Genomic DNA, 12,703 nt, shown 5'->3' with positions numbered 1-12,703 from the left:
CAAATATGTGAAGTACTCCTCTAAAAGAAAATATAAATCCCTTTCTGCTTTTGTTTTAAATAAAATTTGGTTTAGTGATTTGATGGTGGGCTCAAAAAATATTTTAGCAGAGAACAAAGTTCAAATCTCACTATTAAACTAATTACATATTGTACAATAACAATCTCGAAAGATTAGTTAACAACAACAACAAGAGAAAGCCCCAACAATAAAAAATGCTAAGGGCCAAAATGCAGGAGCCCCAACTCAAAAATGGATAAGGAGAAGAGGTAGTAGGCAATCTGTGAAGAGAGTCTGAGTTGAATTCCTGGAAGTGGATCGAGCTCGGCGAGGCACAACATCCGCTTTTGGACAAAATATCAACTTCGTTGTGGTCACGATAGATGTGGAAGAATAAGATCTGAAGGAATCATTGAGACAAAGTTCTAATCCACTGTTGCCAGGACATAAGATTCAAAGTTTAGTTGGCCCAATCAATAATAACTTCAGAATCCCCAAAAATGACAATACTTGTCAATCCAATCCAGGAAGAACAATAGAGAGTGCTCCCCATAAGACCTGAAGAAACTTGACCTAATATTAGATCCCATTCCACTGAATCAAAAGATTTTTGAATAACTCATTTTAACATTTGAAATATATTAACCATACATTATTAATATAAATTTTAAATTATTATATTAAATTTATTTATATATTTTGAAAATAAAATGTAATTTTTATATATTATTATGTATTTAAAAATAATATATATATAGATATATTATATATATATTTCTTTAAAACAAAGTAGAGAGAATCTTAATTTTGAAAAAAAATAAAACCATTTATTTATTTATAAAATATTATCATCAAAATGGTGCGAGACTAACTTGACCCTTACGTTTCATTAAAAAATACATGTTTCCCATACATAATTCTTACCTTTAATCCTTTCCATAATTGTTACCTTTAATCCTTTCCATATAATTTTAACCAATAACTTAATAAAATCTAAAACCATTTACACCTCATCATATCTACTTTTTTAAATTACAAATTCTTTTTTCCGCAACCTAGTATTTTTAAAGTTTCAATCTTTTTGATTAATATTACGTAAACAGAAACATTTCACCTGTTTTAACCACTCCATCCCAAAAAAATAAAAAATTAAATAAATGCGTCCCTCATATCGCGAAGAATAACGCTCTCAGTGAGAAAATGGAAATGTGACGCGAAACGATATAACTCTCATCATTATTGCCAATTATGGAATCATCGATTCCGACAAAGAGAGGGACAATCCACCGGAACAACTATACGACCTTATCCCGTAAACCACGAACAGAATATGGAAAGTGTTTTCTAAAAGAATTTTGAGTTAAATTTGACGTCCGCTTATTAATGACGTGTATATAATCCTTTGGCTACCCATCCCGACCCTGCGACGACGGGGAAACGCTCGAACCGTTGAACGCGACGCAGTTGAAAAGATTGAAAGGTAGGCACAAGCACCCGCTTACATTTACAATATCTGATTTCGAAGTTTAATTTTCCTTCCATTTCTTTTGCAAATATTTGGATGATCAAATTCCTTTCTTCAAAAAAGCCAGGAATTAATGCACTTTCAAAATTATTTGTTCTGTGATTGTCAGAACTTGCTCTATTTCAGCTTTCCTGAGTACATATTTCCAGTTTACGAAACTTTTTCCTTCTGTGTCATGGAAAATATTTGGAATGTCATAACTTCTTCTTTCTGTGTCATGGAAAATATTTGGAATGTTATAACTTCTTCTTTCAATATCGATGAACTGCTAAATTATCGGAACATGTAGCCTCTCTTATATAATTTCTGTGACGTTCAGAACACGATGAAAAAGATTGCTCAACTTGAGCTTTACATATTTGAAGTTTTGAAGGTTTTTCTGCACAATCATGGAAATATTTGACAACATTTGAAGCTTTTGTTTCAAAATCGGTTCAGTCCTTGGAAAATATAGCGTTTCTGAACATTTGTTTTTTTTTGACGGTCCAAACATGGTGAAATCTGCTAAATTGGATTGTTTCTGACAAAATATATGAAGATCTCTTTTATTTCAAAATTATGGAAAATATTTGTGTTGATTAAAATTTTACCTTCAAAATCGTTCAGTTTCGCGGAGAATATACCGTTTATGAATTATTTGTTCTGTGACGGTCAAAACACGGTGAAATTAACTAAATTTGAGCTATTCTGACAATTTATTTTAAGTTTTGGGAGCTTTTATTTCGAATTCGTACAATTTTCGGAAAATATAGTGTTTTGCTACGTGATTTTTCAATAAAGTTTTAACTTGATCAATTTGAGCGTTTCTGCCCAAACGCTTAAAATTTTTGAATCTTTTCCTTCACAATCATGGAAATATTCGAAATGTTCAAATTTTTCATTGAAGGTCGTCGGATTCTTGGAAAATGGGGGGCTCCTGAAGATTATTTGCTCTGTGGCGGTTGAAACACCTTTTAAATTTTTAACAAAGTATTTGAAGATTTCAGATATTTTCCTTCAAAATCATACAAATCTTTGAAGTTTTCCATTTAAAATCGTTTGATCCTGGGAAAATATAGCTTTCCCGAAAATATAATTGCCTTTTTTGTTTTGTTTTTTATACTCTAGAGTCTCTGATCTTACGCCTAAACGATTTATTTTTTAAAATCTTGAACAGCACAAATTTTAATACACGGCTACAGATTTGCCCGTCATAACAGATAGGTTTATCTCAACTACAGAATAAATTCATAACAGCAGCAAAATCAATCACATAAACTGTGCACACAAGGCTAACACTTATCTTGAACTGATTTGCACAACGAATTATTTTAGATAATTTTCTGCCTCCCTCACACTCAAATCCCCCAGCTCTTTTCTTCATTCTGAGGATAGTACTTAGGGTAAAGCAGATTTTAATATGTATGCACAATATGCATGTGTGTATAGCTCTTTTCTTCATTCTGAGGATAGTACTTAGGGTAAAGCAGATTTTAATATGTATACACAATATGCATGTGTGTATTTTTGTTTAGTGTAATTGTGTTAAAATCATGAAGAACGCTCTTTTCTTCATTCTTAGGATAGTACTCAGGGTAAAGCAGATTTTAATATGTATACACAATATGTATGTGTGTATTTTTGTTTAGTACTCAGGGTAAAACAGATTTTAATATGTATACACAATATGTATGTGTGTATTTTTGTTCAGTGTAATTTTGTTTAAATCATGAAGAACATCATGTCACAACTTAGGATTTGAACTTGGGTGGGGAGAATAACAATTTTCCTTGCAACCATTTGAGTTGGACCTATTTGACTATCTACATATGTACTGCAATAATTGTCCCATAACAACCAGTATAAACTGGTGATACAAAAAGTCTTCTGAAAGATGTTATCCAACAAAATGTCCTCCCCTAACGAGGCTCAGTGAATATTGAAGGATTCTTCTCGATGAGTATTTGTTTTTTTGCGGATCTTCCCAACGCTGCCAATCCCAGTTTTGAGAGTGTGTTGGCTTCCTGATTCCGATGTCTGTAAACATGGTTAAAAGATACATTTGTGAAGAGAGCAAGCATGTTTTGAATATTTCTGAAGAGAGGTTGCAGGGAGAAATTGTTCATCTTGTATATGCCTTTCATCCAGTTTATGACTAAAAGTGAGTCCCCATATATGTGAATATTTGTAATTCTGTTTTACTGTGCAAGGTGTAATAGGAGCTTGAGAGCCATGAGCTCTACATAATTGTTTGTGGAGAGCTTGACCCCTGCCCAAAATGAGATTTGTGAATTTGTGGATAGATGAAGGATGCCACCAGCACCTCCTAGTGATGGTGAGCCTTGTGTTGCCCCATTGAAGAAAGCCCATGGGGAGTCAGTTTGAATAGTGAGCTCAATATGGCACATGGTAGATGGCAGAGTTTGTGTGTAGGCACTTGAGGAAAAAATAGCCAAACTGTGGACAAAATCTTTAATGCCCAGGGGAGGCTTATTGTCAAATATAGCATGATTCCTCTCCAGCCATATGCCCCAGGTTACTGAGAGTGGGAGGGATTAGTGAGATTTCTGAATTTCTGAATATATGAGTGCAACCAAGTGTGAAGACCAGAGTCATTTTCATTTCCCACTCAAATGTAATTATGAATGGTGAGCCTCTAAATTTCAGACCAGACCTCATGAGAGAAGGGAAAAAGTAAGAATAGATGTATTACAGATTCCGAATCTTGAAGGCACAACGAACATCTGTTTGATCCTTGAAAAGAGCATTTTTGAAGGTTGTCCTAGGTGGGGACCTTGTTTCTTAATATATGGCACATGAAAAGTCTGGCCTTTGCTAGGCTTTTTAATTTCGAGAGGGGTTTCCCCACCAAGGGGGAGGATCAACAATGTGGGATTGTGCTATCCAAGTATACCCAATTTTTGGAGTATAGTAGCCTGTAGTATTATGAGTCCATATGAGCTTATCTGCCTGATCCGAGATGAAGATATTTGTCGAAGATAATGCTTTGGTGTATTGTTACCAGAGATCTGCTTGTAGGCCATTTAATCCCAAATCCCAGCTATTTGTCCAAGTCTGAGGTCCCATACCATCCAGGCGTTCTGAAACCTGACTCAAGAAGAGAATTCCTCGAAGGTGTTGGATCAAGTCAATTGGAAGAGTATGGTGTTGAGTTCACCCAACCCAGGGGTCCTTACCAATAAGAAAACTGGTTCCATTCCCAACATTCCAACAGAACCCATGACTGATAATAGGGAAGGCTTTTACAATAGATTTCCAGAAAATCGTGCCCCCCTTATGGCTCTTGTTTGTGGCATAGATCCAATCGATAATAGAACTAGGAGAAATGTATTTTTTTGGCATGCAATATACCTAGTAGCCATTTCCTTTTATGAGGCTCCATCCACTCTTAGCTGCAAAAAGGAAGAGAACCAAGTCAGATCCTTTAATCCCCATGTAATATTCCCAATTTTGATTTTCAGCATTAGAGATGAGTTTGGGAAGATGACGCAATTTCGACACTAGGACTTAGGAGGACAAGAGAATATTGTGGCTCTAGTGGAAAGAGGGGACCACAAGAAAGAGACATACGACCCAAGGAGGGAACTCATACTCTTGGAAGAGAGAGGAAAGAGAAGGGAGTGTGAAGTAGGGGGGAGAGAGAGTGGGGACCACAAGGAAAGAAGGAGCCACGAATTATAAATAGAGCAAGAGACACTCATTTTGGTCATTCATTCACCTATTTAGAAACTTGTCTTTGGCATAGCACGCTTAAGTGGAAGCCAAGTTTGCAAGTGCTGTTTAACACACGAGTGTCTCCGAGCAGAGATCTCAACCCTTGCTTCGGTGGAATTTGAGTGCCAGCCCAAGGAGGGAGTTCCATCCTTTTCCGATCGTTCCAACAGTGGGAGTGTGAGTTTGTGTGGAGGAGACACTAGCCGCAGCGCAGGGACTGCACAGTGCTTGGAGGAGATACATTTAGGAGTTGAGTAGTGAAGGGAGTTTGGGCCTAAAACTTGAGGTGGAGTCTGGGGAAGTGTTGTGGGGGATTTTCTAGCATTTTGGCGGAGCAGCAAACACAACATCTGCTACAGGCTACATCTTTTGCTTGTCGAGGAGGGCCAAGCATTTGGGGTCAGTTTTGGAGCGTCAAAACTAGGACATACCCTTTTTGGGTTTTTGACAAGGACCTTAGAAATAATTTGGAAGAATTTTCTAGGCAGATTTGAGGGGTCAAACAGGAGTCTCAATCCAGACATCAGTTAGAGGAGCTAGGGGAAATTTGGGCTGAAATTATGATGTCAACATTTGGCCAATTCTTCCGTGGGTTTTTGTGGGTTATTGGTGGAAAGGCCAGGGTTAATTTCCCGAAATTTTCTCAGCACTAGAGGAGGCCCTAGCAGTGGATCTTCACACTTAGCAGTGTATTTCTAGGCAGTTTAGCGCAAAGCCAAGAGATAGTGTAGCAACATATTTGAGGGGGACTTCTTATTATTCATTTGGGCTTAGCTAGCTTGCCTTGAGCAAGCCTAGGTGTACTCTTTCTAGCACCTCGTTGTACCCTCTTCATATTATAATAAAATGGCTCAACAATGTAGTTTTTGGCTTTAAAATGGTGTTTTGATGCTTGAGTATTTTTCTGTGTGTTTTTGGTTATGTTTTCTTTTTTTATCATTGTATATTTCCATTAGGAATATTACAGTGGTATCAGAGCCATAATCTTGGCTCAACCTGTGGGAAACCCTTTGTCCTATAACAAGACAAAAATAAAAATAAAAAATCACGGGATCCAAAGAAAGGTTAGAATCAAACAACATGGCGATAACCTTGAATGAGGTGATTAGGATGCAACAAATGATGATTGATGCGGGGGAGAAGTTGATTCATTCCGCAATTGGGAATCTAGACATGATTGCAACTGATGTGGAGTTACTGGGAGCAAACAGGAGGGCATACCAATCATCGAGTCATGGCATTTAGGTGTCCTCTTTTTGGGAGTTCTGTGAACTAAGAGGCATGCACAAACCAATGGAGATTAAGTGGAATTTTGCGGGGATGATGGGGAGGATTAAGGAAGAAGAGGAGAGAGTGTTGGGAATCACGATTTCTGTTAGACTAAAACTTGCAAGTATTAATCAATTATCGCTTTGCCAGAGATAAGGATCCACGAGAGGTGGTTAGTCCATGTCACGAAACACACGGGGAGCGTTGGCATATCCAATGTCCAACAATCTCCCCCCAACGTGAGCTGAGTGTGTATCGAACTCGTGACCTGCGCTTTGATAACATTTGTTGGGAATGACGATTGCCATTAGACCAAAACCCGCAGGTATTAGTCAATGATCGCTTTACCAGAGATAAGGATCCACGAGTGGCGGTTAGTCCATGTCACGAAACACACAGGGAGCGTTGGCATATCCATTGTCCAAAAGAGTAGTTCAAGGAGCCATGGTTGGCAAGGAGACAGTTGAGCATACACTCGTTGATGAGATACCATCCGTTGTTGAGGTATCCATTGATGAGGTATCTTGGGTTGTGACCGAGTTCTCAGGTGATAGTAGCACACCACAGGTTGATGAGGTGCCGAGGGACATCTCCACTATTGATGAGGAGCCAAAAGGTACAGGGGCATCTAGATCTATGACAGAGTTGTGGGACGACAATCACCTACAACTGACTAGTGAGCATGTATTGCATGTTGGGTTGTCTATGGAGATGCAATTGGAGGAGGATGTGCAACCATCCTTTGGGCTAGCCATTGATGAGCGGAAACATAGAGACCACACGTTGGGATTTCAACACAGTTCGCTTCAGAGGCGTATTGATAGGATCTACATCGTTAGCAGTCGATCCCTACGCATTGGATTGAGAGAGGCGAAGTTGTCTAGGCATACTAGAGGTGATGACCAGGTTAGTAGCACTATTGGGTCATCTTTGCCCATTAGAGAGAGAGAGACAGAGCTACCTAGTTAGATCTCATGTGTTGACCTGGGTAGTGGGATGAGACGATCGGAGTTGCACAGGGCGCAACATCCACATGTTGGGGTTCTTCTATGTGCATGAGTTCGTGCATTCGATCCCTCTCTTGGGGTTGTATGGTGAGAGGTTCTGAGTTGGTACCTTGTGGAGTGGGCTATGGAGATGGTGGTGGAGATGGGTGTAGCTCAGCAGGAGCTTCCAGGCACTGGGGATACTGGCAACACAGACTAGCATTGCGTTCCGGGTGGGACTACCTATCATTTCCTAGGTATGTCGATTAGCTACAACCTATATGGTACAATTGACCTAGTAGTTGAGCGTGCACATATTCTAGGGGAGTCTCGGTCAGCACCGGTTCCCAACCAGTTTATGGATAGACTCCTTTGGTTGTCTTGGTATGACTTCTGTACATGGGATCACAAGGTGATCAACATACTCTGGTAGGAGTTTGTCAGAGGAGGTGGCATTGGCAGGCCACCAGACGGTGCTTTGCATGGAGCTGAGGATGCAAAGGAGCAGCGCAGTGGTAGCATCACTGTTGACACATAGGGAGATTCACTTCTCAGACCCCTCAGGGGGGATTTGGAGTGAAGATCCATTCATCGACAGGTATAGTGATGTGATGGTGGAGGTGATGATACCGATCAAGTGTGGACCGACACGTTGAGACACAACTCTAGGTCATCACATCTAGGGATGTGTGGGAACATCTAGTATTGGGCAGTGGACTACAAGTGGACATGGAGATGCATTGTGGACATGGATATGATGTGTGTTGGATTGCGTTGTGGAGTAGGAGTGCCTTACATCACATTGAGTACACGCGGGGAGTGACTGGCACCTTGATGCAACCAGGATGTAGGGCGGTACATGATGGTATAGCCTTAGCCGGGGGTATCTAGTGGTGTACAGGGATAGGTTGTTGCTTACAGTGGCATGACAGAGAGTACAACATTACTGGGTGGTATGCGGTGACACATGATGCAGTGCAACGGACTCTTGGAGTGTTGGCCCCAAGGAGACTTATGGACTGGGGCATTGGGTGTACCATTGGATGCAACTCACCTATGATCAATAAGGACATTGTTGAGCATTTGGGGACACCATGTTTAGTGGAGACAGGGCTTCGAGGGAGTTATCTGCAGATCCAAGGCAGATAGAGTGTCGTCTGTAGGATCACTCTTGAGCATTTCAACAGACTTTTGATCATACCCTTTGGTACATACCTGCCCATCATCCTCCAATGTTGCTTATAGTCACAGAGTGTTTGGTTGTCCCCCCTTGACACTCTCCATTTAGGAACTGGACATGGGAGGCTCACCCTAGACAGTTGGATGAGACACCGTGCGTCATGAGCTGGGAGGAGAATCTCTAGTTGAGACCCTTGGTAGGTGCACGAGTTCTCGGATACAGGCTTAGGGATGGCGTGGTTGATAGTCGAGGTAGCATATGTTCCACCCCTGATCTCACACTTGAGGGACGGTGGATGGTAGACTTCGTCTTCAGGAGGGTACCCATACTCCGAACAGTGTCCAGGTGTATCGTCAGGAGTTGGGATAACGGATTTCTCTGTTTGGTTTAGCAGGAGTAGGGTAGGTTCGCATGCGTGGGACATACTTTTGATACTTGGGGTTCACCCAAAGGATGCATACAAGGGTTAGAGATGAGGGAAAAATGGGTTCTAGTAGATAGCGGCGCTACATAGTGACATCCTGTGAGGAGAGGGAGTTATGAGCTCCCCATATGTTTGGGGGATCCATGGACCCAGTTGGCGGGTGGATCACTCCCCTTTGTGGTGAGCAGGGTCATGGTAGAGGGTGATCTAGTTCACTTCGGGTTTGACACATGGGGGATCACTAAGACCTCCACGACATGGCGAGGCAAACTTATCTTGTTATGGCTCAGGGTCAAGATTGGCAGTGGAGGGGTAGATATTAGCATCATGGGGATGCCCGGGCAGGATGACCTTGGCTCTCATAAGTCTTTCGCCACTAGTTCTTATGAGAGGAGGATATAGTCCGCACACGGTGGGGAGTATGTTGTAATCCGAGTAGCGCAACTTCAGCATGGTGGCACCACTCTAACATTAGCAGGGGACTTGATCATCATCGCTCTTCACAGCTCAATAACCTTTATGGATGAGCTGGCTACTTTAGGGGGAACTCATGCATATCTTCGATTAGGCTTTAGCGAGTCACCGATGGCGTGGGGGGCTTTGTTGGCATGGCAGGTAGGCCAACAGGTTGATAACTGGAGAAGCTCATGTGGGTGAGACATTATCTCTGCAAGGATTGGGTGGTATCTTCGAGAGTATACTCCTGGAGTGCATGGGATTAGTGTTGTGAAAATTGCGATATTATCGTTTTATCGTGAGTTTTTCATCAGAACGAGAATATCGCGAGTAGTACTCGAAATTTTTTTTTTCCTGATTTTTTTCAAAAAAATCGTGATTTTTTGGGAGGAGGAGGTGACCCAAGCTACCCCTGTCACATGTAGAGGATGTGGTCTACCTCCTGTAGCTCCTAGTTCTTCAGCTTCTAGAGCACAACAAACTCCATAGTCTACTGTTGCCTGCCAACTCCACCGACATCTACATCTAGAGGGGCAAAGGAAATCAGTAGTATTAGACTTTAGTTATTTGGTTCATTTCATTTTATATGACACTATGACTCGTGATATGAGATACATTATTATATTTTTTGTTGATATTTTGAGGTTGAGTTGGGACTCAGAGTTAAGACTTACTATTTAGGACATGATTCATTGTTATGTGTGATTTTAACACTAGAAATGATTTTAAACATCTTATATATTAGTTCTTTTATCATATTTATGTGTCAATGTATTTATTTTATGTTGTAGATGGTTTAGATATTAAAAAAAATGAAAAAAATGAATATTTTTGTACCAAACGATTTCTTCCCGATTATTTCTGATTTTTTTCCCGATGATTATGATTTATTTTATTTATTTTTTTTCTCCGATTTTTTCCTCGCGCCGATATTATCCCGATAACGACTAATGCAACATTGCATGGGATGGCCTATGTGGTAGGACAACTTCACGAGGAGTTGGGCACGGTGCTACATTATCATGATTCCCTACTCATTGATGGTATACAGGGGACTTCTGGTACTTATACAACGCAAGATAGTGAGTGGAGCGAGGGGAGCTTCAGGTGGGACATGATGGATTGGGATCCTGGTATTGAGGGACTCTTTCATGTCAGGACAATGCAAAGACTTGGAATGACTCAGTGGCACGTTTGGGACCCCGATATTACTGATGATGATATGGGTGATCAACAGACAGACGAGGCGCTGGTTCAGCATTGCTTGAGGACAAGCAATTTTGGCGGGGAGGATTGTAATATCCCCAATTTTGATTTTCAGCATTAGAGATGAATTGGGAAGAGGGTGCAATTCTGACACCGGGACTTAGGAGGAAAAGAGAATATTGTGGCTCTAGTGAAAAGTCGGGACCACAAGAAAGAGAAATTTAACCCAATAAGGGAACTCGCACTCTTGGATGAGAGAGGAAAGAGAAGGGAGTGCGAACTAGGAGAGAAAGAGAGAGAGTGGGGACCACAAGGAAAGAAGGAGCCACGAATTATAAATAGAGCAAGAGGCACTCATTTTGGTTATTCATTCATCTATTCAGAAACTTGTCTTTGACATAGCACACTTAAGCAAAAGCCAAGTCTGCAAGCGCTATTTAGCACACGAGTGTCTCCGAGCGGAGATCTCAACCCTTGCTTCAGTGGACATCAAGTGCTAGCCCAAGGAGGGAGTTCCATCCTTTGCCGATGGTTCTAGCATGGGAGTGCGAGTTTGTGTGTAGGGACAATAGAAGCAGTGTAGGGACTGCGCAGTGCTTGGAGGAGACACACTTGGGAGTTGAGCAATGAAGGGATTTTGGGCCTAAAACTTGAGGTGGAGTTAGGGGAAGTGTTGTGGGGGCTTTTTAGCATTTTAGCGGAGAAACAAATGTAGCATCTGCTACAGGCTACATCTTTTGCTTGCGGAGGAGGGCTAAGCATTTGCGATTAGTTTTGGAGCGTCAAAACTAGGACAAACCCTTTCTGGGTTTTTATGTTCACAAGGACCTCAACAATAATTTGGCAGAATTTTTTGAGCAGATTTGTGAGGTCAAACATGGGTCCTAATCCAGGCAGCAACTAGAGGAGCTAGGGGAAATTTGTGCTAAAATTCCGAGGTAAACATTTGGCCAATTCCTTTGTGGGTTATTGTGGGTTATTGGTGGAGAGGCCGGGATTAATTTGCTGGAATTTTCTGAGGCAACAGATATTCACACACAATAGTGTAATTCCTAGCAGTTCAACGCATAGCGAGGAGATAGAGAAACAACATATTTGAGGGGGACTTCTTATTATTTATTTGGGCTTAGCTAGCTTGTGTTGAGCAAACCAAGGTGCACTATTTCCAGCACCTTATTATACCCTCTTCATGTTGAAAATAGCAACAAGAAATGCTAAAAATAGAAATGCTATAAATAGCATTGCTATAGATAGCATTGCTATAGATAGCATTTCAGGATATATTCCAATTTTAATTTGTCCTTGAATTAAAATTCAAATTTAGTCTCACTAGCTGTTTGAAAAATAATTAATTAATTCATCTTGAGTTAATTAGTTGGTGAAATTCAAACATGAAGTCTTTGTGAAGACATGCAACAGTTATCCCTTTGATTGAGGAAGTTATCCCTTAATTAAGGAGATAAGGATGAGTTGTAATTAGTTAGCTCAGTTAACTGAGTTAAGTCCAGTTAAATTAGTTCCAAATAGTTGGAGGAACTAATTGTGAGTTCAGTCAGTTAATGCATGCATGCGTGCAACTAGTGTTCTCTAGATAACTGAATATTCTCTCATAAATAACTCATGCATGTTAGTTCAGACAAAGACCCAGTTGAGATTAAAGGCAGGGACAGTGTACTATCAGTTGCTAGAATATTCCAATGAGAATCTCTTGCATGCAGAAGGAATTCATTCCTTGAGGATTGCACAGTTACTACAAAGGTCAGAGCAGTGTGTGAGGTGAGAATCACACAGGTTACAACTGGATCACCCAGGAGAAACAGCGTAAGGAAATAGGAGGCTTGGAGGACAGAGGAGGAGGCATATGTGTTGTCTATTCTATCTATGAGTAGCAGTGAGGGATTGTACTGAGAGCTGGATAGCTTGAGAGCTAAAGCTTTGTGTAA

The 12,703-nt window shown here is 40.7% G+C and overlaps 1 long non-coding RNA gene across 1 annotated transcript in view; it reads left to right on the top strand.

Moving 5' to 3' along the window:
- The first annotated feature begins 1,275 nt into the window (after positions 1-1,275).
- Positions 1,276-12,703, top strand: part of LOC149244895 (uncharacterized) — a 44,097-nt gene continuing 32,669 nt past the window's right edge. The window contains exon 1 of the long non-coding RNA XR_016266493.1: positions 1,276-1,480. This is a non-coding gene — a long non-coding RNA (uncharacterized LOC149244895). The remainder of the gene's footprint in view (positions 1,481-12,703) is intronic.

Source organism: Pinus tabuliformis, chromosome 7, assembly GCF_031772625.1.
Source record: "Pinus tabuliformis cultivar Carrire ecotype Pingquan chromosome 7, CPIR1, whole genome shotgun sequence".
NCBI classification, from domain to species: domain Eukaryota; kingdom Viridiplantae; phylum Streptophyta; class Pinopsida; order Pinales; family Pinaceae; genus Pinus; species Pinus tabuliformis.
Note: the sequence above shows the minus strand (reverse complement) of the source record. Positions and strands in the feature narration are given on the sequence as shown.